Raw genomic sequence first — 5,485 nt, forward strand, 5'->3', positions numbered from 1 at the left:
CTCAAATTGCCAGCAAATGTATAATGGGATAATTTTGAATATATAAAAAACATTTGGATAAATCATCATATTTTGAGGCATCTATTCTTAGACTGATTGGGAAAAACATATCCAGCCAGAATTAGTAAAGGTTGGAAGGTATTACTCTAGGTATAGTGAAATGTAGATACAATTCATAATGAGTTGTACACATTGGTTGTAAACAACAACCAATTTGTTTAAATGAAAGTTCTAGCAAGAAAACACAACTTGAATCAAAAATTTTTGTATACTGTGCAGCCATGATTTTTTTTTAAAGTTTATTATGATTATTTTGCATAACCTGAGCATCTGAAAGCATAAAAGGACTTAATTTGACCAAAACTGAAATGCAACTTTTCTTGCAGATCCCATCTTTCCTACAACACCATATTAAGTAGAAGTTGTGGATCAGCCCTTGCAATTGAACCTTTTGCTTGATTAACTGATCTGCCTGGGCTTCCATATTAAAGGAAAAAGAGATGGAATACTCCAATATGGTCAGCTACAAATTTAAACTGCACCCTAAAATGTAACCTAGGCGATTAAAAGCTTAATATTGAAATCTTGCGTGACCCAGGAACTGCCTCGCTATATGACCACAAAGTGGGGAGTGTCGGGGCAGGGCAGGGACAGGTAGGAAAGGTGCACGGACAGGCTAGGTTTCTGCTTTGACATTTGGGGTCACTCTCATTGCCAGCTGTCAGCTGACAAGTTGCATAATTTGCTGGATGGGCAGGAAGGAGGAGCAGTAGAGGGGAGTTGGGATTGTGGTAAATTGATGGAGCTGAGCAAGGAAGGGACAGGAGGGTTGGGGTGTTGGGAACATGAGGGATAGTTCAAAGGGAGAACGGGGTATCAAGATAGGTGCAGGTGGAATGGAGTGAGAGGAGAAATGGAATACACAAGGGGGGAATGTGGTGAGAAGAGAAGCAGTATGGAGATTAACAAAAATGGGAAGGCTGGGGGGGGGGCTTTGGGTAACAGATAATGGACAATAGGGAAGTTGTCCATCTTGTGTTTGTTGATCTTGTTACTTCAGATTATTTTCCAGCAGTCCAATATCGAATTGCTTCTAGAAACATAGAAAATCTACAACACAATACAGGGCCTTCGGCCCAGAAATCTTTGCCGAACATGTCCCTACCTTAGAAATTACTAGGCTTAACTATAGCCCTCTATTTTACTAAGCTCTGTGTACCTATCTAAAAACCTCTTAAAAGATCCTATCTTATCCGCCTCTACCAATGTTGCCAGCAGCCCAATCCATGCACTCACCACTCTGAATAAAACATCTTACCCCTGATATCTCCTCTGTACCTACTCCCCAGTACTTTAAACCTGTGTCCTTTTGTAGCAACCATTTCAGCCCTGGGGAAAAACCTCTGACTATACATACGATCAATGTCTCTCATCACCTTGTACACTTCTATCAGGTCACTTCTCATCCTCCTTCACTCCAAGGAGAAAAGACCGAGTTCACTTAACCTAATCTCATAAGGCATACTCCCCAATCCAGACAACATCCTTGTAAATCTCCTCTGCACCCTTTCTATGGTTTCCACATCCTTCCCGTAGTGAGGTGACCAGAACTGAGCAGTACTCCAAGTGGGGTCTGGCCAGGGTCCTATATAGCTGCAACATTACCTCTCAGCTCCTAAATTTAATTCCACGATTGAATTGAATACACCATATGCCTTAATCACAGAGTCAACCTGCGCAGCTGCTTTGAATATCCTATAGACTCGGACCCCAAGATCCCTCTGATCCTCCACACTGCCAAGAGTCTTGCCATTAATACTATATTCTGCCATCATATTTGACCTACCAAAATGAATCACTTCACACTTATCTGGGTTGAACTCCATCTGCCACTTCTCAGCCCAGTTTTGCATCCTATCAATGCCCCACTGTAACCTCTGACAGCCCTCCACACTATCCACAACTCCTCCAACCTTTGTGTCATCAGCAAACTTACTAACCCATCCCTCCACTTCCTCATCCAGGTCATTTATTAAAATCACAAAGAGTAAGGGCCACAGAACAGATCCATGAGGCACTCCACTGGTGACCCATCTACAGCCACTCTTTGCCTTCCATGGGCAAGCCAGTTCTGGATCCACAAAGCAATGTCCCCTTCGGTCCCATGCCTCCTTATTTTCTCAATAAGCCTTGCATAGGGTACCTCATCAAACGCCTTGCTGAAATCCATATACACTTCCTTCATCACTTCCTTGCTCTTCCTTCATCAATGTGTTTAGTCACATCTGCAAAAAATTCAATCAGGCTCATAAAGCACGACCTGCCCTTGACAAAGCCATGCTGACTACTAATAATATTATACCTCTCCAAATGTTCACAAATCCTGCCTCTCAGGATCTTCTCCATCAACTTACCAACCACTGAGGTAAGATTCACTGGTCTATAATTTCCTGGGCTACCTCTACTCCCTTTCTTGAATAAAGGAACAATATCTGCAACCTCTCCTGTTCCCATTGATGATGCAAAGATCATTGCCAGAGGTTCAGCAATCTCCTTCCTCGCCTCCCACAGTAGCCTGGGGTACAGTTCGTCTGGTCCTGGCGACTTATCCAACTTGTTGCTTTCCAAAAGCTCCAGCACATCCTCTTTCTTAATACCTACATGCTCAAGCTTTTCAGTCTGCTGCAAGTCATCACTACAATCACTAAGATCTTTTTCCAAAGTGAATACTGAAGTAAAGTATTCATTAAGTACCTCTGCTATTTCCAATGGTTCCATACACATTTTCCCACCGTCACATTTGATGGATCCTATTCTTATCCTCTTGCTCTTCCATACTTGTAGAATGCTTTGGGGTTTTCCTTAATTCTGCCCACCAAGGCCTTCTCATGGCCCCTTCTGGCTCTCTTAATTCCTTCTTAAGCTCCTTCCTAGTAGCCTTATAATTTTCTAGATCCCTAACATTACCTTGCTCTCTGAACCTTTTGTAAGCTTTTCTTCTAGACTTATTACAGCCTTTGTACACCATGGTTCTTGTACCCTACCATAACTTCCCTGTCTCACCGGAATGTACCTATACAGAGCTCTACACAAATATCCCCTGAATATTTGCCACATTTTTTCTGTACTTTTCCCTGAGAATATCCGTTTCCAACTTAAGCCTCATAATTTCCCTTACTCCAATTAAACGCTTTCCTAACTTGTCTATTCCTATCTCTCTCCAATGCTGTTGTAAAGGAGATAGAATTATGATCTCCATCTCCAAAATGCTCTCCCACTGAGAGATCTGACACCTGACCAGGTTCATTTCCCAATACCAAATCAAGCCTCCTTTTGTAGGCTTATCTACATACTGTGTCAAGAAACTTTCCTGAACACACCTAACAAACTCCACCCCATCTAAACCACTCGCTCCAGGAAGATGCCAATTGATATAGGGGAAATAAAAATCTCCTTTCATGACAACTCTGTTATTATTACACCTTTACAGGATCTGTTTCTCTATCTGCTCCTTGATACCCCTGTTACTAGTAGGCGGCCTATAGAAAACACCCAGGAAAGTTATTGACCCCTTCCTGTTCCTAACCTCCACCCATAGAGACTCAGACAATCCCTCCATGGCATCCACCTTTTCTGCAGCCGTGACACTATCTCTGATCAACAGTGCCATGCCCCCACCTCTTTTGCCTCTCTCCCTGACTTTTCTGAAACATCTAAAACCTGGCACTTGTAGTAACCATTCGTGTTCCTGAGCCATCCAAGTCTCTGTAATGGCCATCACATTATATCTCCAAGTACTGATACACGCTCCAAGCTCATCCGCTTTACTTACAACACTCCTTGCATTAAAATAGACACATCTCATGCCTTCGGTCTGAACGCATCCTTTCTCTATCACATGCCTATCCTCCCTCTCGCACTGTCTACAAGCTTTCTCTATTTGTAAGCTAACCGCCTCTTCCCCAGACTCTTCAGTTCAGTTCCCACCCCCCAACAATTCTAGTTGAAACTCTCCCCAGTAGCCTTAGCAAGTCTGCCCGCCAGGATATTGGTCCTCCTGGGATTCAAATGCAACCCGTCCTTTTTGTACAGGTCACACCTGCTCCAAAAGAGATCAGAATGATCCAGAAATCTAAATCCCTGCCCCCCTGCTCCAATCCCTCAGCCATGCGTTTATCCTCCATCTCATCCTATTTCTATTCTCACTGTCGAGTGGCTTCTCTTTTAATCTTTATATTGCTGAAAAACCTTTTGCTATCCTCGTTGATATTAGCCGCTAGATTACTTTGGTTCATCTTTTCTCCCCTTATGGCTTGTTTAGACGCCTTCTGTTGGTTTTTAAAAGTTTCCCAATCCTCTAACTTCCCACTAACTTTTGCTCTATTATTTCTTGTCAGCCACCGTTGCATCATCCTACCTTCAGAATATTTCTTCTTCTTTGGGGTATATCTATCCTGCATCTTCTGATTTGGCTCCAAAACTTAAGCCACTGGTGCTCTGCTGACATCCCTTCTAGTGTCCCCTTCCAATCAACTTTGGCTAACTGCTCTCTCATGCCTCTGTAAATCCCTTTACTCCACTGTAATACTGATGCATCTAACTTTAGCTTCTCCATCTCAAATAGCAGAGTTCTATCATCATATCATAATCACTGCCTAAAGGTAAGCTCCCTAATTAATCTGATTCATTACCCAAAATTTAGAAGGATGAAAGGGTATCTCATTGAAACCTCAAATGTTGAAAGACATGGTAGATGTGGAAAGGATGTTTCCCACAGAGGGAGAGTCTAGGACAAGAGGGCACAGCCCTCTTTAGAGGCATCCATTTAAAACAGAGTTGCGGAGAAATTTCTTTAGCCAGAGGGTGGTGAACTTGTGGAATTTGTTACCAGAGGCAGCTGTGGAGGCCAGGTCATTGGGTATATTTAAGACAGAGCTTGATAGGTTCTTGTTTGAACACAGCATCAAAAGTTAAGGGGAGAAGGCCGGGGAGTGGAGCTGAGGAGGGAAGAAAAAGGTTCCGCTGTGGCGACCACTTCCCAGCGCACTCGAACCGGTTCACAAAGCGGCGCGCGCCGGCATTGAGGCCGGTCCAAGTCTGCTTCACCATCAAGGGGAAAAGCCCGCGCGCGGGACGGGACTATGAATACCGTATTCCCGCTCGGGGAATGCGGGATCAGGAAGGCTTTAAAGCAGTGGTTCCCAACCTTTTTTTGGCCATGCCCCACCTAATCACCTCTAAAATCCCGATGCCCCCTGTGGGTGATATATAATTCTTATTATTCAGAAAGTGAACTTCTATTCACCTGGAAGAAGCCTAAAAAACCATTAACTTGGTTTAAACAAGCTTCCAAAGAACATGGCATTCATGAAAGAGAAAAATAAAAGAACCAAAGGACTGTTAAAGTACTGAGGAAGAAATTAATAAGAAATTGTAAAAAAAACATTAAGTGATATTAAAATAATAATAATAAATAAATAAAACA

This window comes from Hypanus sabinus, chromosome 9 (assembly GCF_030144855.1).
Source record: "Hypanus sabinus isolate sHypSab1 chromosome 9, sHypSab1.hap1, whole genome shotgun sequence".
Taxonomy (NCBI): domain Eukaryota; kingdom Metazoa; phylum Chordata; class Chondrichthyes; order Myliobatiformes; family Dasyatidae; genus Hypanus; species Hypanus sabinus.